At 42.2% G+C, this 23,232-nt stretch overlaps 13 non-coding genes across 13 annotated transcripts; all 13 read left to right on the top strand.

Moving 5' to 3' along the window:
* The first annotated feature begins 660 nt into the window (after positions 1 to 660).
* On the top strand, positions 661 to 779 carry LOC126120040 (U5 spliceosomal RNA). Its single transcript, XR_007525973.1, has one exon. It is a non-coding gene; the product is annotated as a U5 spliceosomal RNA (small nuclear RNA).
* Positions 780 to 3,211: 2,432 nt separating this feature from the next.
* Positions 3,212 to 3,418, top strand: LOC126120093 (small nucleolar RNA U3). The gene has a single exon (XR_007526021.1). It is a non-coding gene; the product is annotated as a small nucleolar RNA U3 (small nucleolar RNA).
* Positions 3,419 to 4,365: 947 nt separating this feature from the next.
* On the top strand, positions 4,366 to 4,484 carry LOC126120039 (U5 spliceosomal RNA). Its single transcript, XR_007525972.1, has one exon. It is a non-coding gene; the product is annotated as a U5 spliceosomal RNA (small nuclear RNA).
* A 2,429-nt stretch (positions 4,485 to 6,913) lies between these two features.
* On the top strand, positions 6,914 to 7,120 carry LOC126120092 (small nucleolar RNA U3). Its single transcript, XR_007526020.1, has one exon. It is a non-coding gene; the product is annotated as a small nucleolar RNA U3 (small nucleolar RNA).
* Positions 7,121 to 8,067: 947 nt separating this feature from the next.
* LOC126120038 (U5 spliceosomal RNA) lies at positions 8,068 to 8,186 on the top strand. Its single transcript, XR_007525971.1, has one exon. It is a non-coding gene; the product is annotated as a U5 spliceosomal RNA (small nuclear RNA).
* A 2,429-nt stretch (positions 8,187 to 10,615) lies between these two features.
* On the top strand, positions 10,616 to 10,822 carry LOC126120091 (small nucleolar RNA U3). Its single transcript, XR_007526019.1, has one exon. It is a non-coding gene; the product is annotated as a small nucleolar RNA U3 (small nucleolar RNA).
* Positions 10,823 to 11,770: 948 nt separating this feature from the next.
* On the top strand, positions 11,771 to 11,889 carry LOC126120037 (U5 spliceosomal RNA). The gene has a single exon (XR_007525970.1). It is a non-coding gene; the product is annotated as a U5 spliceosomal RNA (small nuclear RNA).
* Positions 11,890 to 14,319: 2,430 nt separating this feature from the next.
* Positions 14,320 to 14,526, top strand: LOC126120008 (small nucleolar RNA U3). The gene has a single exon (XR_007525944.1). It is a non-coding gene; the product is annotated as a small nucleolar RNA U3 (small nucleolar RNA).
* A 947-nt stretch (positions 14,527 to 15,473) lies between these two features.
* LOC126120036 (U5 spliceosomal RNA) lies at positions 15,474 to 15,592 on the top strand. The gene has a single exon (XR_007525969.1). It is a non-coding gene; the product is annotated as a U5 spliceosomal RNA (small nuclear RNA).
* A 2,430-nt stretch (positions 15,593 to 18,022) lies between these two features.
* Positions 18,023 to 18,229, top strand: LOC126120090 (small nucleolar RNA U3). Its single transcript, XR_007526018.1, has one exon. It is a non-coding gene; the product is annotated as a small nucleolar RNA U3 (small nucleolar RNA).
* A 947-nt stretch (positions 18,230 to 19,176) lies between these two features.
* LOC126120035 (U5 spliceosomal RNA) lies at positions 19,177 to 19,295 on the top strand. The gene has a single exon (XR_007525968.1). It is a non-coding gene; the product is annotated as a U5 spliceosomal RNA (small nuclear RNA).
* Positions 19,296 to 21,725: 2,430 nt separating this feature from the next.
* Positions 21,726 to 21,932, top strand: LOC126120089 (small nucleolar RNA U3). The gene has a single exon (XR_007526017.1). It is a non-coding gene; the product is annotated as a small nucleolar RNA U3 (small nucleolar RNA).
* A 947-nt stretch (positions 21,933 to 22,879) lies between these two features.
* Positions 22,880 to 22,998, top strand: LOC126120032 (U5 spliceosomal RNA). Its single transcript, XR_007525966.1, has one exon. It is a non-coding gene; the product is annotated as a U5 spliceosomal RNA (small nuclear RNA).
* The last annotated feature ends 234 nt before the right edge of the window (positions 22,999 to 23,232 follow it).

Raw genomic sequence — 23,232 nt, 5'->3', positions numbered from 1 at the left:
TAATCAGCACTAATGCATGATGTACGGAACATTTAGGAGGAGCGCGTTTGGCTAGCAAACATGAATTGAGTGATTTGCAAGGCACTGTTATCTGCAAGAAGGAATGCATGGAATTCGCAAATGAATAAGACTGGTTCAAATACTATCGACAGAAATTTTATTTCTGTTGTCAACTAGTATTAATTAGTTGTGTGGGAGCAGGGGGATATTTCCCTTGCACCATACATCTACATACAGGTTGCGTCTGATGTGGCCTAGTTTTGCGTTCAAAGAACTATCTAGTTGCCTGTTTTTTCAGTGAACGAGTGTGGTGGGGAGGAGAGAGATTAGTGTTAGATGCAGAGCAGTGCGGGCAGTTAGTTGTGTGTCTGACGGTGGGTCGCCGAGAGGAATTAGGCGTGCTGCCATCTGTCGGCAGGTGAGGTAATGAAGCAGCTTGAATGGTGACAGAAATGATGAAAATAGTTATCTAAAGAGTAATATCGACGACATTTGGCAGACACGTATTTCAGCGCTGACAGTTAGTTTGGGGTGTGTGCTTGCATGGCACTGGAAGTCTGTTGACGGTAGAGAAGTAGACAAGACGGAAAGAATTTTCCGCGTTCTCGCGGAGAAGCAATAGAGAAGCAGCCATAAGTATTGAAGTGAGGGCTTTGATCGGCACTCTGGTTTCCCTTCAAAACGAATAAATCTTTCGCCTTTTACTAAAGATTTCCGTGGAGGGGAACATTAAATGAGTCTATAAGGTATTTTTCGTAGTGCTCGGCTATTGCTGAGCCATAATCACAAGTAAAACGTAATGTAATTAGCAAGAGGTAGGTTGTGTTGTGAGAATGAAGGGCGTGGAGTAGCGGATCACGTTGGATCAGGTAGATGCTTTTTTAATTTGAAAATGCAATTGGCCGTTTCGTAGTATAATGAAACAAGTACATTTGCCCTGAAATGGCTTGCAGTGTGTTAGGCGATTGTGTAAAGAGAGAGAGAGAGAGAGCGCTATTTATTGTCCTGGAAACTCTTGGTGAACCCTTTCCGCATCTCAGTTCTAGATGATTTGAGGGTGTTTACTTGCACTGCAGTTGCACAACAGCATATAAGCCGATATTTGGAAGTGAATGATGAATTGAGAGGCTTTGTAATAAATACTAGTATGTGATTAGTAGATTGTGTTTTGAAACCCAAAATTATTTTTACCGCACAAGTTTGTGATTTGTAGGTATGATGTGAGTGAGATTTGGGCTGTAGATGGTGGTTAGTTGGGCAGGATGAGCATTTCAATTGTTTTCAATAGAGTGGATATTAGTGGCACTGGCTTGTTGCCATAATGTGGCATTGGTTCTTTGTTCATAACAGTGTACTCAGTTTTGTAGAAGATTTAGGTGAGAAAGAGACAGTTGTTGAATATGACATAGATAGCTAGAGATGAATTGAGTAGCAATTTCCTGGTAGTTGTAGTTTGGGTATGATGTGTCTCAGTGAGAGATAAATCTTGAAATGGAAGGGTTGTTCCTAGCTACAGTCTTGGAAACTATGTATCTGCTGTTGACTCCAATGTTTTCAAGATTACTTGTGTACAAAATTGGCCAGACTTTGCAGTTTCTTCTTCAGTAAATCAGTGGAAGGTGGTGCAGATAATGGTATAAATGTTCAGTGCCTCCTGTGAGTTGTTGATGCTGCTTGTCTTTTAAGTAAAATTGATAGGGGCTCTTGATTGACCCAGCCATAGACAGAGCTGGTGCATACTTGGCTTGAGAAGACTTTGGCCAGTAAATGATGAAATACCAACACATTGCTCACAACAAAGCTCCTTTCCCTGCATTCTAGTTTCCCTCGGGTATAGAGTGACATGATATTGGCAGATAATCACTTTGATCAGGCTGTTTGTTTTTTTTTTTTTAATGCTCTTTTACCAGAATCCATTCATAGTGATAACTGTGTTCTCTGGTGGAACACGATGAGAACATTGTGTGAAGTGCACAGAAGTAGCTATTTGAGTGTGTGTGAAAATGTGAGGTAACCACTGTTACTCCTAAATTTCTGTGGAATTAAGTTTTCTGTGTGTGTCTGAAAATCCAAGTGGTTCAAGTTGGTAGTTTATTTGTTGCAAGCGAAAAAAGCTTTTTAGTAAACTGAGGCACTAGCATTAGTTTCCTGTTCACTGTGACAAGGAAGCTAGTATAAAAAGTAGTTTGTGGTTTTGTTTGCAAAGAAGTGCTCATGGGATGTAAGCACTGCTTGAGATTATTCTGAGATGATTTTTTGAGGGGGGGGGGGAGATTGCTAAACATCTAGCATTTTAGTAAGGAGCTTGTCGGAGTAGTCGTAAAATTGTTATTTTATGAGAAATTTCTTTATTCATAGCACATGGCCATCATAGTTGAAGCATAAAGATTGGCATGGTATGCGTAGGTCTGTAAAATGTCCTGACAGTGATGTTCACAGAGACTTGTTGTATACTTTGATTCTTCATCTGTTTAACAGTAGACATAAGAAATGTATTAGTGGAGCAAGTAGCTGTGAAATTACTGGCGTATGATTGATAGTATGGACGTGGCGCTGAGTGTAAGTGTTTGTTTAGCTGTGGGTGTTTTCATAATTGCCATGTGAGGAAAAGCAATACTCGTGATAGGCGAAAAGAGATACAGAGAGAAACACATTTATTGCGAGTATTATATATCAGCAGCTCTTGGGCGGGTATCAAGCTAGACGCAAAGTGAAACGAAAGAGGAAGTATGCATGAAAGTGGCGATATATCGACAAGAGTTTGCACTGTTAGGGTGAGGTGAATAAACTAGTGCGGTGCGAAAATTTTCGAAGAGAGAGGCGGCTTTAAAGAAAGCACAAGAGTCGTATGAACGCCGTCTTGTGTGTTTGTCTTTCAGTGGCTATTTGGCATGTCTGCTTGCGCCATAGGATGCTACTGTATGTGCCCCAGGCCCCCATCTAGCGGCCGGAGGTGCAAGCGGTGTTTACATACAGTCTCGCGTGAGGCAATGGTCTCTCATTTCGGAAGACAAGAAGCACTGGTAGCGCACAAAATAGCTGAGTGAGATCATGGCGGCCAAGTAAGAGTAGAAGTAGGTTCTTTGCAGAATGTCCGAGCTTAAGAAATTCTTCGATAAGTAAATCGCGAAATGTGAAGAGTGTGTCGTATTCTCGTAGGGCGTGTTGACGGTCTCGTGGCATAAGTAGCGAGCGGTGATAGCTTGCTAGCAAGATCATACTTCACAGGATCATTTCTGTAGTATGTCTTCAACTCTCTCTAGTTCAAAGCTGGAGTAGACGTAACCACGATGATGAGTGGTAGCACTGTCCCTGAGCGTGAGGCTTGCGATCGAGATTCATCGCATCTTGGTTGTAATCGATGATCGTTCACCACATTCTGAGGGATGTGGGAAGGGAATAGCGCTTTCCGAGTGGTGGTTTTATTATATAGAATAGAAGCAAGCATAAGTCATACTTTTGGTATCGGGACCCGCGTCGTTGCAGCAATGTCGCTACAGGTTGTGGAAGGACTTTGATTGCGACATGTCATGAAAGCCTTGTGGGAGTTTCTCGAGTGGCACGGGGACGAGCCATTTGATTTGGCCTGCTCCAAGTGCTAGGCTTGGATGACAACGACGTACTTTTGAGTTACAAGAATGAGTGAGCAACACAAGAAGAGTGCAATTGATGACCATAAACGGCTGACACACAACACAGTCTTGATAATCAGCACTAATGCATGATGTACGGAACATTTAGGAGGAGCGCGTTTGGCTAGCAAACATGAATTGAGTGATTTGCAAGGCACTGTTATCTGCAAGAAGGAATGCATGGAATTCGCAAATGAATAAGACTGGTTCAAATACTATCGACAGAAATTTTATTTCTGTTGTCAACTAGTATTAATTAGTTGTGTGGGAGCAGGGGGATATTTCCCTTGCACCATACATCTACATACAGGTTGCGTCTGATGTGGCCTAGTTTTGCGTTCAAAGAACTATCTAGTTGCCTGTTTTTTCAGTGAACGAGTGTGGTGGGGAGGAGAGAGATTAGTGTTAGATGCAGAGCAGTGCGGGCAGTTAGTTGTGTGTCTGACGGTGGGTCGCCGAGAGGAATTAGGCGTGCTGCCATCTGTCGGCAGGTGAGGTAATGAAGCAGCTTGAATGGTGACAGAAATGATGAAAATAGTTATCTAAAGAGTAATATCGACGACATTTGGCAGACACGTATTTCAGCGCTGACAGTTAGTTTGGGGTGTGTGCTTGCATGGCACTGGAAGTCTGTTGACGGTAGAGAAGTAGACAAGACGGAAAGAATTTTCCGCGTTCTCGCGGAGAAGCAATAGAGAAGCAGCCATAAGTATTGAAGTGAGGGCTTTGATCGGCACTCTGGTTTCCCTTCAAAACGAATAAATCTTTCGCCTTTTACTAAAGATTTCCGTGGAGGGGAACATTAAATGAGTCTATAAGGTATTTTTCGTAGTGCTCGGCTATTGCTGAGCCATAATCACAAGTAAAACGTAATGTAATTAGCAAGAGGTAGGTTGTGTTGTGAGAATGAAGGGCGTGGAGTAGCGGATCACGTTGGATCAGGTAGATGCTTTTTTAATTTGAAAATGCAATTGGCCGTTTCGTAGTATAATGAAACAAGTACATTTGCCCTGAAATGGCTTGCAGTGTGTTAGGCGATTGTGTAAAGAGAGAGAGAGAGAGAGCGCTATTTATTGTCCTGGAAACTCTTGGTGAACCCTTTCCGCATTTCAGTTCTAGATGATTTGAGGGTGTTTACTTGCACTGCAGTTGCACAACAGCATATAAGCCGATATTTGGAAGTGAATGATGAATTGAGAGGCTTTGTAATAAATACTAGTATGTGATTAGTAGATTGTGTTTTGAAACCCAAAATTATTTTTACCGCACAAGTTTGTGATTTGTAGGTATGATGTGAGTGAGATTTGGGCTGTAGATGGTGGTTAGTTGGGCAGGATGAGCATTTCAATTGTTTTCAATAGAGTGGATATTAGTGGCACTGGCTTGTTGCCATAATGTGGCATTGGTTCTTTGTTCATAACAGTGTACTCAGTTTTGTAGAAGATTTAGGTGAGAAAGAGACAGTTGTTGAATATGACATAGATAGCTAGAGATGAATTGAGTAGCAATTTCCTGGTAGTTGTAGTTTGGGTATGATGTGTCTCAGTGAGAGATAAATCTTGAAATGGAAGGGTTGTTCCTAGCTACAGTCTTGGAAACTATGTATCTGCTGTTGACTCCAATGTTTTCAAGATTACTTGTGTACAAAATTGGCCAGACTTTGCAGTTTCTTCTTCAGTAAATCAGTGGAAGGTGGTGCAGATAATGGTATAAATGTTCAGTGCCTCCTGTGAGTTGTTGATGCTGCTTGTCTTTTAAGTAAAATTGATAGGGGCTCTTGATTGACCCAGCCATAGACAGAGCTGGTGCATACTTGGCTTGAGAAGACTTTGGCCAGTAAATGATGAAATACCAACACATTGCTCACAACAAAGCTCCTTTCCCTGCATTCTAGTTTCCCTCGGGTATAGAGTGACATGATATTGGCAGATAATCACTTTGATCAGGCTGTTTGTTTTTTTTTTTAATGCTCTTTTACCAGAATCCATTCATAGTGATAACTGTGTTCTCTGGTGGAACACGATGAGAACATTGTGTGAAGTGCACAGAAGTAGCTATTTGAGTGTGTGTGAAAATGTGAGGTAACCACTGTTACTCCTAAATTTCTGTGGAATTAAGTTTTCTGTGTGTGTCTGAAAATCCAAGTGGTTCAAGTTGGTAGTTTATTTGTTGCAAGCGAAAAAAGCTTTTTAGTAAACTGAGGCACTAGCATTAGTTTCCTGTTCACTGTGACAAGGAAGCTAGTATAAAAAGTAGTTTGTGGTTTTGTTTGCAAAGAAGTGCTCATGGGATGTAAGCACTGCTTGAGATTATTCTGAGATGATTTTTTGAGGGGGGGGGGAGATTGCTAAACATCTAGCATTTTAGTAAGGAGCTTGTCGGAGTAGTCGTGAAATTGTTATTTTATGAGAAATTTCTTTATTCATAGCACATGGCCATCATAGTTGAAGCATAAAGATTGGCATGGTATGCGTAGGTCTGTAAAATGTCCTGACAGTGATGTTCACAGAGACTTGTTGTATACTTTGATTCTTCATCTGTTTAACAGTAGACATAAGAAATGTATTAGTGGAGCAAGTAGCTGTGAAATTACTGGCGTATGATTGATAGTATGGACGTGGCGCTGAGTGTAAGTGTTTGTTTAGCTGTGGGTGTTTTCATAATTGCCATGTGAGGAAAAGCAATACTCGTGATAGGCGAAAAGAGATACAGAGAGAAACACATTTATTGCGAGTATTATATATCAGCAGCTCTTGGGCGGGTATCAAGCTAGACGCAAAGTGAAACGAAAGAGGAAGTATGCATGAAAGTGGCGATATATCGACAAGAGTTTGCACTGTTAGGGTGAGGTGAATAAACTAGTGCGGTGCGAAAATTTTCGAAGAGAGAGGCGGCTTTAAAGAAAGCACAAGAGTCGTATGAACGCCGTCTTGTGTGTTTGTCTTTCAGTGGCTATTTGGCATGTCTGCTTGCGCCATAGGATGCTACTGTATGTGCCCCAGGCCCCCATCTAGCGGCCGGAGGTGCAAGCGGTGTTTACATACAGTCTCGCGTGAGGCAATGGTCTCTCATTTCGGAAGACAAGAAGCACTGGTAGCGCACAAAATAGCTGAGTGAGATCATGGCGGCCAAGTAAGAGTAGAAGTAGGTTCTTTGCAGAATGTCCGAGCTTAAGAAATTCTTCGATAAGTAAATCGCGAAATGTGAAGAGTGTGTCGTATTCTCGTAGGGCGTGTTGACGGTCTCGTGGCATAAGTAGCGAGCGGTGATAGCTTGCTAGCAAGATCATACTTCACAGGATCATTTCTGTAGTATGTCTTCAACTCTCTCTAGTTCAAAGCTGGAGTAGACGTAACCACGATGATGAGTGGTAGCACTGTCCCTGAGCGTGAGGCTTGCGATCGAGATTCATCGCATCTTGGTTGTAATCGATGATCGTTCACCACATTCTGAGGGATGTGGGAAGGGAATAGCGCTTTCCGAGTGGTGGTTTTATTATATAGAATAGAAGCAAGCATAAGTCATACTTTTGGTATCGGGACCCGCGTCGTTGCAGCAATGTCGCTACAGGTTGTGGAAGGACTTTGATTGCGACATGTCATGAAAGCCTTGTGGGAGTTTCTCGAGTGGCACGGGGACGAGCCATTTGATTTGGCCTGCTCCAAGTGCTAGGCTTGGATGACAACGACGTACTTTTGAGTTACAAGAATGAGTGAGCAACACAAGAAGAGTGCAATTGATGACCATAAACGGCTGACACACAACACAGTCTTGATAATCAGCACTAATGCATGATGTACGGAACATTTAGGAGGAGCGCGTTTGGCTAGCAAACATGAATTGAGTGATTTGCAAGGCACTGTTATCTGCAAGAAGGAATGCATGGAATTCGCAAATGAATAAGACTGGTTCAAATACTATCGACAGAAATTTTATTTCTGTTGTCAACTAGTATTAATTAGTTGTGTGGGAGCAGGGGGATATTTCCCTTGCACCATACATCTACATACAGGTTGCGTCTGATGTGGCCTAGTTTTGCGTTCAAAGAACTATCTAGTTGCCTGTTTTTTCAGTGAACGAGTGTGGTGGGGAGGAGAGAGATTAGTGTTAGATGCAGAGCAGTGCGGGCAGTTAGTTGTGTGTCTGACGGTGGGTCGCCGAGAGGAATTAGGCGTGCTGCCATCTGTCGGCAGGTGAGGTAATGAAGCAGCTTGAATGGTGACAGAAATGATGAAAATAGTTATCTAAAGAGTAATATCGACGACATTTGGCAGACACGTATTTCAGCGCTGACAGTTAGTTTGGGGTGTGTGCTTGCATGGCACTGGAAGTCTGTTGACGGTAGAGAAGTAGACAAGACGGAAAGAATTTTCCGCGTTCTCGCGGAGAAGCAATAGAGAAGCAGCCATAAGTATTGAAGTGAGGGCTTTGATCGGCACTCTGGTTTCCCTTCAAAACGAATAAATCTTTCGCCTTTTACTAAAGATTTCCGTGGAGGGGAACATTAAATGAGTCTATAAGGTATTTTTCGTAGTGCTCGGCTATTGCTGAGCCATAATCACAAGTAAAACGTAATGTAATTAGCAAGAGGTAGGTTGTGTTGTGAGAATGAAGGGCGTGGAGTAGCGGATCACGTTGGATCAGGTAGATGCTTTTTTAATTTGAAAATGCAATTGGCCGTTTCGTAGTATAATGAAACAAGTACATTTGCCCTGAAATGGCTTGCAGTGTGTTAGGCGATTGTGTAAAGAGAGAGAGAGAGAGAGCGCTATTTATTGTCCTGGAAACTCTTGGTGAACCCTTTCCGCATTTCAGTTCTAGATGATTTGAGGGTGTTTACTTGCACTGCAGTTGCACAACAGCATATAAGCCGATATTTGGAAGTGAATGATGAATTGAGAGGCTTTGTAATAAATACTAGTATGTGATTAGTAGATTGTGTTTTGAAACCCAAAATTATTTTTACCGCACAAGTTTGTGATTTGTAGGTATGATGTGAGTGAGATTTGGGCTGTAGATGGTGGTTAGTTGGGCAGGATGAGCATTTCAATTGTTTTCAATAGAGTGGATATTAGTGGCACTGGCTTGTTGCCATAATGTGGCATTGGTTCTTTGTTCATAACAGTGTACTCAGTTTTGTAGAAGATTTAGGTGAGAAAGAGACAGTTGTTGAATATGACATAGATAGCTAGAGATGAATTGAGTAGCAATTTCCTGGTAGTTGTAGTTTGGGTATGATGTGTCTCAGTGAGAGATAAATCTTGAAATGGAAGGGTTGTTCCTAGCTACAGTCTTGGAAACTATGTATCTGCTGTTGACTCCAATGTTTTCAAGATTACTTGTGTACAAAATTGGCCAGACTTTGCAGTTTCTTCTTCAGTAAATCAGTGGAAGGTGGTGCAGATAATGGTATAAATGTTCAGTGCCTCCTGTGAGTTGTTGATGCTGCTTGTCTTTTAAGTAAAATTGATAGGGGCTCTTGATTGACCCAGCCATAGACAGAGCTGGTGCATACTTGGCTTGAGAAGACTTTGGCCAGTAAATGATGAAATACCAACACATTGCTCACAACAAAGCTCCTTTCCCTGCATTCTAGTTTCCCTCGGGTATAGAGTGACATGATATTGGCAGATAATCACTTTGATCAGGCTGTTTGTTTTTTTTTTTAATGCTCTTTTACCAGAATCCATTCATAGTGATAACTGTGTTCTCTGGTGGAACACGATGAGAACATTGTGTGAAGTGCACAGAAGTAGCTATTTGAGTGTGTGTGAAAATGTGAGGTAACCACTGTTACTCCTAAATTTCTGTGGAATTAAGTTTTCTGTGTGTGTCTGAAAATCCAAGTGGTTCAAGTTGGTAGTTTATTTGTTGCAAGCGAAAAAAGCTTTTTAGTAAACTGAGGCACTAGCATTAGTTTCCTGTTCACTGTGACAAGGAAGCTAGTATAAAAAGTAGTTTGTGGTTTTGTTTGCAAAGAAGTGCTCATGGGATGTAAGCACTGCTTGAGATTATTCTGAGATGATTTTTTGAGGGGGGGGGGAGATTGCTAAACATCTAGCATTTTAGTAAGGAGCTTGTCGGAGTAGTCGTGAAATTGTTATTTTATGAGAAATTTCTTTATTCATAGCACATGGCCATCATAGTTGAAGCATAAAGATTGGCATGGTATGCGTAGGTCTGTAAAATGTCCTGACAGTGATGTTCACAGAGACTTGTTGTATACTTTGATTCTTCATCTGTTTAACAGTAGACATAAGAAATGTATTAGTGGAGCAAGTAGCTGTGAAATTACTGGCGTATGATTGATAGTATGGACGTGGCGCTGAGTGTAAGTGTTTGTTTAGCTGTGGGTGTTTTCATAATTGCCATGTGAGGAAAAGCAATACTCGTGATAGGCGAAAAGAGATACAGAGAGAAACACATTTATTGCGAGTATTATATATCAGCAGCTCTTGGGCGGGTATCAAGCTAGACGCAAAGTGAAACGAAAGAGGAAGTATGCATGAAAGTGGCGATATATCGACAAGAGTTTGCACTGTTAGGGTGAGGTGAATAAACTAGTGCGGTGCGAAAATTTTCGAAGAGAGAGGCGGCTTTAAAGAAAGCACAAGAGTCGTATGAACGCCGTCTTGTGTGTTTGTCTTTCAGTGGCTATTTGGCATGTCTGCTTGCGCCATAGGATGCTACTGTATGTGCCCCAGGCCCCCATCTAGCGGCCGGAGGTGCAAGCGGTGTTTACATACAGTCTCGCGTGAGGCAATGGTCTCTCATTTCGGAAGACAAGAAGCACTGGTAGCGCACAAAATAGCTGAGTGAGATCATGGCGGCCAAGTAAGAGTAGAAGTAGGTTCTTTGCAGAATGTCCGAGCTTAAGAAATTCTTCGATAAGTAAATCGCGAAATGTGAAGAGTGTGTCGTATTCTCGTAGGGCGTGTTGACGGTCTCGTGGCATAAGTAGCGAGCGGTGATAGCTTGCTAGCAAGATCATACTTCACAGGATCATTTCTGTAGTATGTCTTCAACTCTCTCTAGTTCAAAGCTGGAGTAGACGTAACCACGATGATGAGTGGTAGCACTGTCCCTGAGCGTGAGGCTTGCGATCGAGATTCATCGCATCTTGGTTGTAATCGATGATCGTTCACCACATTCTGAGGGATGTGGGAAGGGAATAGCGCTTTCCGAGTGGTGGTTTTATTATATAGAATAGAAGCAAGCATAAGTCATACTTTTGGTATCGGGACCCGCGTCGTTGCAGCAATGTCGCTACAGGTTGTGGAAGGACTTTGATTGCGACATGTCATGAAAGCCTTGTGGGAGTTTCTCGAGTGGCACGGGGACGAGCCATTTGATTTGGCCTGCTCCAAGTGCTAGGCTTGGATGACAACGACGTACTTTTGAGTTACAAGAATGAAGTGAGCAACACAAGAAGAGTGCAATTGATGACCATAAACGGCTGACACACAACACAGTCTTGATAATCAGCACTAATGCATGATGTACGGAACATTTAGGAGGAGCGCGTTTGGCTAGCAAACATGAATTGAGTGATTTGCAAGGCACTGTTATCTGCAAGAAGGAATGCATGGAATTCGCAAATGAATAAGACTGGTTCAAATACTATCGACAGAAATTTTATTTCTGTTGTCAACTAGTATTAATTAGTTGTGTGGGAGCAGGGGGATATTTCCCTTGCACCATACATCTACATACAGGTTGCGTCTGATGTGGCCTAGTTTTGCGTTCAAAGAACTATCTAGTTGCCTGTTTTTTCAGTGAACGAGTGTGGTGGGGAGGAGAGAGATTAGTGTTAGATGCAGAGCAGTGCGGGCAGTTAGTTGTGTGTCTGACGGTGGGTCGCCGAGAGGAATTAGGCGTGCTGCCATCTGTCGGCAGGTGAGGTAATGAAGCAGCTTGAATGGTGACAGAAATGATGAAAATAGTTATCTAAAGAGTAATATCGACGACATTTGGCAGACACGTATTTCAGCGCTGACAGTTAGTTTGGGGTGTGTGCTTGCATGGCACTGGAAGTCTGTTGACGGTAGAGAAGTAGACAAGACGGAAAGAATTTTCCGCGTTCTCGCGGAGAAGCAATAGAGAAGCAGCCATAAGTATTGAAGTGAGGGCTTTGATCGGCACTCTGGTTTCCCTTCAAAACGAATAAATCTTTCGCCTTTTACTAAAGATTTCCGTGGAGGGGAACATTAAATGAGTCTATAAGGTATTTTTCGTAGTGCTCGGCTATTGCTGAGCCATAATCACAAGTAAAACGTAATGTAATTAGCAAGAGGTAGGTTGTGTTGTGAGAATGAAGGGCGTGGAGTAGCGGATCACGTTGGATCAGGTAGATGCTTTTTTTAATTTGAAAATGCAATTGGCCGTTTCGTAGTATAATGAAACAAGTACATTTGCCCTGAAATGGCTTGCAGTGTGTTAGGCGATTGTGTAAAGAGAGAGAGAGAGAGCGCTATTTATTGTCCTGGAAACTCTTGGTGAACCCTTTCCGCATCTCAGTTCTAGATGATTTGAGGGTGTTTACTTGCACTGCAGTTGCACAACAGCATATAAGCCGATATTTGGAAGTGAATGATGAATTGAGAGGCTTTGTAATAAATACTAGTATGTGATTAGTAGATTGTGTTTTGAAACCCAAAATTATTTTTACCGCACAAGTTTGTGATTTGTAGGTATGATGTGAGTGAGATTTGGGCTGTAGATGGTGGTTAGTTGGGCAGGATGAGCATTTCAATTGTTTTCAATAGAGTGGATATTAGTGGCACTGGCTTGTTGCCATAATGTGGCATTGGTTCTTTGTTCATAACAGTGTACTCAGTTTTGTAGAAGATTTAGGTGAGAAAGAGACAGTTGTTGAATATGACATAGATAGCTAGAGATGAATTGAGTAGCAATTTCCTGGTAGTTGTAGTTTGGGTATGATGTGTCTCAGTGAGAGATAATCTTGAAATGGAAGGGTTGTTCCTAGCTACAGTCTTGGAAACTATGTATCTGCTGTTGACTCCAATGTTTTCAAGATTACTTGTGTACAAAATTGGCCAGACTTTGCAGTTTCTTCTTCAGTAAATCAGTGGAAGGTGGTGCAGATAATGGTATAAATGTTCAGTGCCTCCTGTGAGTTGTTGATGCTGCTTGTCTTTTAAGTAAAATTGATAGGGGCTCTTGATTGACCCAGCCATAGACAGAGCTGGTGCATACTTGGCTTGAGAAGACTTTGGCCAGTAAATGATGAAATACCAACACATTGCTCACAACAAAGCTCCTTTCCCTGCATTCTAGTTTCCCTCGGGTATAGAGTGACATGATATTGGCAGATAATCACTTTGATCAGGCTGTTTGTTTTTTTTTTTTTAATGCTCTTTTACCAGAATCCATTCATAGTGATAACTGTGTTCTCTGGTGGAACACGATGAGAACATTGTGTGAAGTGCACAGAAGTAGCTATTTGAGTGTGTGTGAAAATGTGAGGTAACCACTGTTACTCCTAAATTTCTGTGGAATTAAGTTTTCTGTGTGTGTCTGAAAATCCAAGTGGTTCAAGTTGGTAGTTTATTTGTTGCAAGCGAATAAAGCTTTTTAGTAAACTGAGGCACTAGCATTAGTTTCCTGTTCACTGTGACAAGGAAGCTAGTATAAAAAGTAGTTTGTGGTTTTGTTTGCAAAGAAGTGCTCATGGGATGTAAGCACTGCTTGAGATTATTCTGAGATGATTTTTTGAGGGGGGGGGGGAGATTGCTAAACATCTAGCATTTTAGTAAGGAGCTTGTCGGAGTAGTCGTAAAATTGTTATTTTATGAGAAATTTCTTTATTCATAGCACATGGCCATCATAGTTGAAGCATAAAGATTGGCATGGTATGCGTAGGTCTGTAAAATGTCCTGACAGTGATGTTCACAGAGACTTGTTGTATACTTTGATTCTTCATCTGTTTAACAGTAGACATAAGAAATGTATTAGTGGAGCAAGTAGCTGTGAAATTACTGGCGTATGATTGATAGTATGGACGTGGCGCTGAGTGTAAGTGTTTGTTTAGCTGTGGGTGTTTTCATAATTGCCATGTGAGGAATAGCAATACTCGTGATAGGCGAAAAGAGATACAGAGAGAAACACATTTATTGCGAGTATTATATATCAGCAGCTCTTGGGCGGGTATCAAGCTAGACGCAAAGTGAAACGAAAGAGGAAGTATGCATGAAAGTGGCGATATATCGACAAGAGTTTGCACTGTTAGGGTGAGGTGAATAAACTAGTGCGGTGCGAAAATTTTCGAAGAGAGAGGCGGCTTTAAAGAAAGCACAAGGGTCGTATGAACGCCGTCTTGTGTGTTTGTCTTTCAGTGGCTATTTGGCATGTCTGCTTGCGCCATAGGATGCTACTGTATGTGCCCCAGGCCCCCATCTAGCGGCCGGAGGTGCAAGCGGTGTTTACATACAGTCTCGCGTGAGGCAATGGTCTCTCATTTCGGAAGACAAGAAGCACTGGTAGCGCACAAAATAGCTGAGTGAGATCATGGCGGCCAAGTAAGAGTAGAAGTAGGTTCTTTGCAGAATGTCCGAGCTTAAGAAATTCTTCGATAAGTAAATCGCGAAATGTGAAGAGTGTGTCGTATTCTCGTAGGGCGTGTTGACGGTCTCGTGGCATAAGTAGCGAGCGGTGATAGCTTGCTAGCAAGATCATACTTCACAGGATCATTTCTGTAGTATGTCTTCAACTCTCTCTAGTTCAAAGCTGGAGTAGACGTAACCACGATGATGAGTGGTAGCACTGTCCCTGAGCGTAAGGCTTGCGATCGAGATTCATCGCATCTTGGTTGTAATCGATGATCGTTCACCACATTCTGAGGGATGTGGGAAGGGAATAGCGCTTTCCGAGTGGTGGTTTTATTATATAGAATAGAAGCAAGCATAAGTCATACTTTTGGTATCGGGACCCGCGTCGTTGCAGCAATGTCGCTACAGGTTGTGGAAGGACTTTGATTGCGACATGTCATGAAAGCCTTGTGGGAGTTTCTCGAGTGGCACGGGGACGAGCCATTTGATTTGGCCTGCTCCAAGTGCTAGGCTTGGATGACAACGACGTACTTTTGAGTTACAAGAATGAGTGAGCAACACAAGAAGAGTGCAATTGATGACCATAAACGGCTGACACACAACACAGTCTTGATAATCAGCACTAATGCATGATGTACGGAACATTTAGGAGGAGCGCGTTTGGCTAGCAAACATGAATTGAGTGATTTGCAAGGCACTGTTATCTGCAAGAAGGAATGCATGGAATTCGCAAATGAATAAGACTGGTTCAAATACTATCGACAGAAATTTTATTTCTGTTGTCAACTAGTATTAATTAGTTGTGTGGGAGCAGGGGGATATTTCCCTTGCACCATACATCTACATACAGGTTGCGTCTGATGTGGCCTAGTTTTGCGTTCAAAGAACTATCTAGTTGCCTGTTTTTTCAGTGAACGAGTGTGGTGGGGAGGAGAGAGATTAGTGTTAGATGCAGAGCAGTGCGGGCAGTTAGTTGTGTGTCTGACGGTGGGTCGCCGAGAGGAATTAGGCGTGCTGCCATCTGTCGGCAGGTGAGGTAATGAAGCAGCTTGAATGGTGACAGAAATGATGAAAATAGTTATCTAAAGAGTAATATCGACGACATTTGGCAGACACGTATTTCAGCGCTGACAGTTAGTTTGGGGTGTGTGCTTGCATGGCACTGGAAGTCTGTTGACGGTAGAGAAGTAGACAAGACGGAAAGAATTTTCCGCGTTCTCGCGGAGAAGCAATAGAGAAGCAGCCATAAGTATTGAAGTGAGGGCTTTGATCGGCACTCTGGTTTCCCTTCAAAACGAATAAATCTTTCGCCTTTTACTAAAGATTTCCGTGGAGGGGAACATTAAATGAGTCTATAAGGTATTTTTCGTAGTGCTCGGCTATTGCTGAGCCATAATCACAAGTAAAACGTAATGTAATTAGCAAGAGGTAGGTTGTGTTGTGAGAATGAAGGGCGTGGAGTAGCGGATCACGTTGGATCAGGTAGATGCTTTTTTAATTTGAAAATGCAATTGGCCGTTTCGTAGTATAATGAAACAAGTACATTTGCCCTGAAATGGCTTGCAGTGTGTTAGGCGATTGTGTAAAGAGAGAGAGAGAGAGCGCTATTTATTGTCCTGGAAACTCTTGGTGAACCCTTTCCGCATCTCAGTTCTAGATGATTTGAGGGTGTTTACTTGCACTGCAGTTGCACAACAGCATATAAGCCGATATTTGGAAGTGAATGATGAATTGAGAGGCTTTGTAATAAATACTAGTATGTGATTAGTAGATTGTGTTTTGAAACCCAAAATTATTTTTACCGCACAAGTTTGTGATTTGTAGGTATGATGTGAGTGAGATTTGGGCTGTAGATGGTGGTTAGTTGGGCAGGATGAGCATTTCAATTGTTTTCAATAGAGTGGATATTAGTGGCACTGGCTTGTTGCCATAATGTGGCATTGGTTCTTTGTTCATAACAGTGTACTCAGTTTTGTAGAAGATTTAGGTGAGAAAGAGACAGTTGTTGAATATGACATAGATAGCTAGAGATGAATTGAGTAGCAATTTCCTGGTAGTTGTAGTTTGGGTATGATGTGTCTCAGTGAGAGATAAATCTTGAAATGGAAGGGTTGTTCCTAGCTACAGTCTTGGAAACTATGTATCTGCTGTTGACTCCAATGTTTTCAAGATTACTTGTGTACAAAATTGGCCAGACTTTGCAGTTTCTTCTTCAGTAAATCAGTGGAAGGTGGTGCAGATAATGGTATAAATGTTCAGTGCCTCCTGTGAGTTGTTGATGCTGCTTGTCTTTTAAGTAAAATTGATAGGGGCTCTTGATTGACCCAGCCATAGACAGAGCTGGTGCATACTTGGCTTGAGAAGACTTTGGCCAGTAAATGATGAAATACCAACACATTGCTCACAACAAAGCTCCTTTCCCTGCATTCTAGTTTCCCTCGGGTATAGAGTGACATGATATTGGCAGATAATCACTTTGATCAGGCTGTTTGTTTTTTTTTTTTTAATGCTCTTTTACCAGAATCCATTCATAGTGATAACTGTGTTCTCTGGTGGAACACGATGAGAACATTGTGTGAAGTGCACAGAAGTAGCTATTTGAGTGTGTGTGAAAATGTGAGGTAACCACTGTTACTCCTAAATTTCTGTGGAATTAAGTTTTCTGTGTGTGTCTGAAAATCCAAGTGGTTCAAGTTGGTAGTTTATTTGTTGCAAGCGAAAAAAGCTTTTTAGTAAACTGAGGCACTAGCATTAGTTTCCTGTTCACTGTGACAAGGAAGCTAGTATAAAAAGTAGTTTGTGGTTTTGTTTGCAAAGAAGTGCTCATGGGATGTAAGCACTGCTTGAGATTATTCTGAGATGATTTTTTGAGGGGGGGGGGGAGATTGCTAAACATCTAGCATTTTAGTAAGGAGCTTGTCGGAGTAGTCGTAAAATTGTTATTTTATGAGAAATTTCTTTATTCATAGCACATGGCCATCATAGTTGAAGCATAAAGATTGGCATGGTATGCGTAGGTCTGTAAAATGTCCTGACAGTGATGTTCACAGAGACTTGTTGTATACTTTGATTCTTCATCTGTTTAACAGTAGACATAAGAAATGTATTAGTGGAGCAAGTAGCTGTGAAATTACTGGCGTATGATTGATAGTATGGACGTGGCGCTGAGTGTAAGTGTTTGTTTAGCTGTGGGTGTTTTCATAATTGCCATGTGAGGAATAGCAATACTCGTGATAGGCGAAAAGAGATACAGAGAGAAACACATTTATTGCGAGTATTATATATCAGCAGCTCTTGGGCGGGTATCAAGCTAGACGCAAAGTGAAACGAAAGAGGAAGTATGCATGAAAGTGGCGATATATCGACAAGAGTTTGCACTGTTAGGGTGAGGTGAATAAACTAGTGCGGTGCGAAAATTTTCGAAGAGAGAGGCGGCTTTAAAGAAAGCACAAGGGTCGTATGAACGCCGTCTTGTGTGTTTGTCTTTCAGTGGCTATTTGGCATGTCTGCTTGCGCCATAGGATGCTACTGTATGTGCCCCAGGCCCCCATCTAGCGGCCGGAGGTGCAAGCGGTGTTTACATACAGTCTCGCGTGAGGCAATGGTCTCTCATTTCGGAAGACAAGAAGCACTGGTAGCGCACAAAATAGCTGAGTGAGATCATGGCGGCCAAGTAAGAGTAGAAGTAGGTTCTTTGCAGAATGTCCGAGCTTAAGAAATTCTTCGATAAGTAAATCGCGAAATGTGAAGAGTGTGTCGTATTCTCGTAGGGCGTGTTGACGGTCTCGTGGCATAAGTAGCGAGCGGTGATAGCTTGCTAGCAAGATCATACTTCACAGGATCATTTCTGTAGTATGTCTTCAACTCTCTCTAGTTCAAAGCTGGAGTAGACGTAACCACGATGATGAGTGGTAGCACTGTCCCTGAGCGTGAGGCTTGCGATCGAGATTCATCGCATCTTGGTTGTAATCGATGATCGTTCACCACATTCTGAGGGATGTGGGAAGGGAATAGCGCTTTCCGAGTGGTGGTTTTATTATATAGAATAGAAGCAAGCATAAGTCATACTTTTGGTATCGGGACCCGCGTCGTTGCAGCAATGTCGCTACAGGTTGTGGAAGGACTTTGATTGCGACATGTCATGAAAGCCTTGTGGGAGTTTCTCGAGTGGCACGGGGACGAGCCATTTGATTTGGCCTGCTCCAAGTGCTAGGCTTGGATGACAACGACGTACTTTTGAGTTACAAGAATGAGTGAGCAACACAAGAAGAGTGCAATTGATGACCATAAACGGCTGACACACAACACAGTCTTGATAATCAGCACTAATGCATGATGTACGGAACATTTAGGAGGAGCGCGTTTGGCTAGCAAACATGAATTGAGTGATTTGCAAGGCACTGTTATCTGCAAGAAGGAATGCATGGAATTCGCAAATGAATAAGACTGGTTCAAATACTATCGACAGAAATTTTATTTCTGTTGTCAACTAGTATTAATTAGTTGTGTGGGAGCAGGGGGATATTTCCCTTGCACCATACATCTACATACAGGTTGCGTCTGATGTGGCCTAGTTTTGCGTTCAAAGAACTATCTAGTTGCCTGTTTTTTCAGTGAACGAGTGTGGTGGGGAGGAGAGAGATTAGTGTTAGATGCAGAGCAGTGCGGGCAGTTAGTTGTGTGTCTGACGGTGGGTCGCCGAGAGGAATTAGGCGTGCTGCCATCTGTCGGCAGGTGAGGTAATGAAGCAGCTTGAATGGTGACAGAAATGATGAAAATAGTTATCTAAAGAGTAATATCGACGACATTTGGCAGACACGTATTTCAGCGCTGACAGTTAGTTTGGGGTGTGTGCTTGCATGGCACTGGAAGTCTGTTGACGGTAGAGAAGTAGACAAGACGGAAAGAATTTTCCGCGTTCTCGCGGAGAAGCAATAGAGAAGCAGCCATAAGTATTGAAGTGAGGGCTTTGATCGGCACTCTGGTTTCCCTTCAAAACGAATAAATCTTTCGCCTTTTACTAAAGATTTCCGTGGAGGGGAACATTAAATGAGTCTATAAGGTATTTTTCGTAGTGCTCGGCTATTGCTGAGCCATAATCACAAGTAAAACGTAATGTAATTAGCAAGAGGTAGGTTGTGTTGTGAGAATGAAGGGCGTGGAGTAGCGGATCACGTTGGATCAGGTAGATGCTTTTTTAATTTGAAAATGCAATTGGCCGTTTCGTAGTATAATGAAACAAGTACATTTGCCCTGAAATGGCTTGCAGTGTGTTAGGCGATTGTGTAAAGAGAGAGAGAGAGAGCGCTATTTATTGTCCTGGAAACTCTTGGTGAACCCTTTCCGCATCTCAGTTCTAGATGATTTGAGGGTGTTTACTTGCACTGCAGTTGCACAACAGCATATAAGCCGATATTTGGAAGTGAATGATGAATTGAGAGGCTTTGTAATAAATACTAGTATGTGATTAGTAGATTGTGTTTTGAAACACAAAATTATTTTTACCGCACAAGTTTGTGATTTGTAGGTATGATGTGAGTGAGATTTGGGCTGTAGATGGTGGTTAGTTGGGCAGGATGAGCATTTCAATTGTTTTCAATAGAGTGGATATTAGTGGCACTGGCTTGTTGCCATAATGTGGCATTGGTTCTTTGTTCATAACAGTGTACTCAGTTTTGTAGAAGATTTAGGTGAGAAAGAGACAGTTGTTGAATATGACATAGATAGCTAGAGATGAATTGAGTAGCAATTTCCTGGTAGTTGTAGTTTGGGTATGATGTGTCTCAGTGAGAGATAAATCTTGAAATGGAAGGGTTGTTCCTAGCTACAGTCTTGGAAACTATGTATCTGCTGTTGACTCCAATGTTTTCAAGATTACTTGTGTACAAAATTGGCCAGACTTTGCAGTTTCTTCTTCAGTAAATCAGTGGAAGGTGGTGCAGATAATGGTATAAATGTTCAGTGCCTCCTGTGAGTTGTTGATGCTGCTTGTCTTTTAAGTAAAATTGATAGGGGCTCTTGATTGACCCAGCCATAGACAGAGCTGGTGCATACTTGGCTTGAGAAGACTTTGGCCAGTAAATGATGAAATACCAACACATTGCTTACAACAAAGCTCCTTTCCCTGCATTCTAGTTTCCCTCGGGTATAGAGTGACATGATATTGGCAGATAATCACTTTGATCAGGCTGTTTGTTTTTTTTTTTTTAATGCTCTTTTACCAGAATCCATTCATAGTGATAACTGTGTTCTCTGGTGGAACACGATGAGAACATTGTGTGAAGTGCACAGAAGTAGCTATTTGAGTGTGTGTGAAAATGTGAGGTAACCACTGTTACTCCTAAATTTCTGTGGAATTAAGTTTTCTGTGTGTGTCTGAAAATCCAAGTGGTTCAAGTTGGTAGTTTATTTGTTGCAAGCGAAAAAAGCTTTTTAGTAAACTGAGGCACTAGCATTAGTTTCCTGTTCACTGTGACAAGGAAGCTAGTATAAAAAGTAGTTTGTGGTTTTGTTTGCAAAGAAGTGCTCATGGGATGTAAGCACTGCTTGAGATTATTCTGAGATGATTTTTTGAGGGGGGGGGGGAGATTGCTAAACATCTAGCATTTTAGTAAGGAGCTTGTCGGAGTAGTCGTAAAATTGTTATTTTATGAGAAATTTCTTTATTCATAGCACATGGCCATCATAGTTGAAGCATAAAGATTGGCATGGTATGCGTAGGTCTGTAAAATGTCCTGACAGTGATGTTCACAGAGACTTGTTGTATACTTTGATTCTTCATCTGTTTAACAGTAGACATAAGAAATGTATTAGTGGAGCAAGTAGCTGTGAAATTACTGGCGTATGATTGATAGTATGGACGTGGCGCTGAGTGTAAGTGTTTGTTTAGCTGTGGGTGTTTTCATAATTGCCATGTGAGGAAAAGCAATACTCGTGATAGGCGAAAAGAGATACAGAGAGAAACACATTTATTGCGAGTATTATATATCAGCAGCTCTTGGGCGGGTATCAAGCTAGACGCAAAGTGAAACGAAAGAGGAAGTATGCATGAAAGTGGCGATATATCGACAAGAGTTTGCACTGTTAGGGTGAGGTGAATAAACTAGTGCGGTGCGAAAATTTTCGAAGAGAGAGGCGGCTTTAAAGAAAGCACAAGAGTCGTATGAACGCCGTCTTGTGTGTTTGTCTTTCAGTGGCTATTTGGCATGTCTGCTTGCGCCATAGGATGCTACTGTATGTGCCCCAGGCCCCCATCTAGCGGCCGGAGGTGCAAGCGGTGTTTACATACAGTCTCGCGTGAGGCAATGGTCTCTCATTTCGGAAGACAAGAAGCACTGGTAGCGCACAAAATAGCTGAGTGAGATCATGGCGGCCAAGTAAGAGTAGAAGTAGGTTCTTTGCAGAATGTCCGAGCTTAAGAAATTCTTCGATAAGTAAATCGCGAAATGTGAAGAGTGTGTCGTATTCTCGTAGGGCGTGTTGACGGTCTCGTGGCATAAGTAGCGAGCGGTGATAGCTTGCTAGCAAGATCATACTTCACAGGATCATTTCTGTAGTATGTCTTCAACTCTCTCTAGTTCAAAGCTGGAGTAGACGTAACCACGATGATGAGTGGTAGCACTGTCCCTGAGCGTGAGGCTTGCGATCGAGATTCATCGCATCTTGGTTGTAATCGATGATCGTTCACCACATTCTGAGGGATGTGGGAAGGGAATAGCGCTTTCCGAGTGGTGGTTTTATTATATAGAATAGAAGCAAGCATAAGTCATACTTTTGGTATCGGGACCCGCGTCGTTGCAGCAATGTCGCTACAGGTTGTGGAAGGACTTTGATTGCGACATGTCATGAAAGCCTTGTGGGAGTTTCTCGAGTGGCACGGGGACGAGCCATTTGATTTGGCCTGCTCCAAGTGCTAGGCTTGGATGACAACGACGTACTTTTGAGTTACAAGAATGAGTGAGCAACACAAGAAGAGTGCAATTGATGACCATAAACGGCTGACACACAACACAGTCTTGATAATCAGCACTAATGCATGATGTACGGAACATTTAGGAGGAGCGCGTTTGGCTAGCAAACATGAATTGAGTGATTTGCAAGGCACTGTTATCTGCAAGAAGGAATGCATGGAATTCGCAAATGAATAAGACTGGTTCAAATACTATCGACAGAAATTTTATTTCTGTTGTCAACTAGTATTAATTAGTTGTGTGGGAGCAGGGGGATATTTCCCTTGCACCATACATCTACATACAGGTTGCGTCTGATGTGGCCTAGTTTTGCGTTCAAAGAACTATCTAGTTGCCTGTTTTTTCAGTGAACGAGTGTGGTGGGGAGGAGAGAGATTAGTGTTAGATGCAGAGCAGTGCGGGCAGTTAGTTGTGTGTCTGACGGTGGGTCGCCGAGAGGAATTAGGCGTGCTGCCATCTGTCGGCAGGTGAGGTAATGAAGCAGCTTGAATGGTGACAGAAATGATGAAAATAGTTATCTAAAGAGTAATATCGACGACATTTGGCAGACACGTATTTCAGCGCTGACAGTTAGTTTGGGGTGTGTGCTTGCATGGCACTGGAAGTCTGTTGACGGTAGAGAAGTAGACAAGACGGAAAGAATTTTCCGCGTTCTCGCGGAGAAGCAATAGAGAAGCAGCCATAAGTATTGAAGTGAGGGCTTTGATCGGCACTCTGGTTTCCCTTCAAAACGAATAAATCTTTCGCCTTTTACTAAAGATTTCCGTGGAGGGGAACATTAAATGAGTCTATAAGGTATTTTTCGTAGTGCTCGGCTATTGCTGAGCCATAATCACAAGTAAAACGTAATGTAATTAGCAAGAGGTAGGTTGTGTTGTGAGAATGAAGGGCGTGGAGTAGCGGATCACGTTGGATCAGGTAGATGCTTTTTTAATTTGAAAATGCAATTGGCCGTTTCGTAGTATAATGAAACAAGTACATTTGCCCTGAAATGGCTTGCAGTGTGTTAGGCGATTGTGTAAAGAGAGAGAGAGAGAGCGCTATTTATTGTCCTGGAAACTC

Source organism: Schistocerca cancellata, unplaced genomic scaffold (assembly GCF_023864275.1).
Source record: "Schistocerca cancellata isolate TAMUIC-IGC-003103 unplaced genomic scaffold, iqSchCanc2.1 HiC_scaffold_405, whole genome shotgun sequence".
Taxonomy (NCBI): domain Eukaryota; kingdom Metazoa; phylum Arthropoda; class Insecta; order Orthoptera; family Acrididae; genus Schistocerca; species Schistocerca cancellata.
The sequence above is the reverse complement of the archived record's forward strand: the minus strand, read 5'-3'. Positions and strand labels throughout refer to the sequence as shown.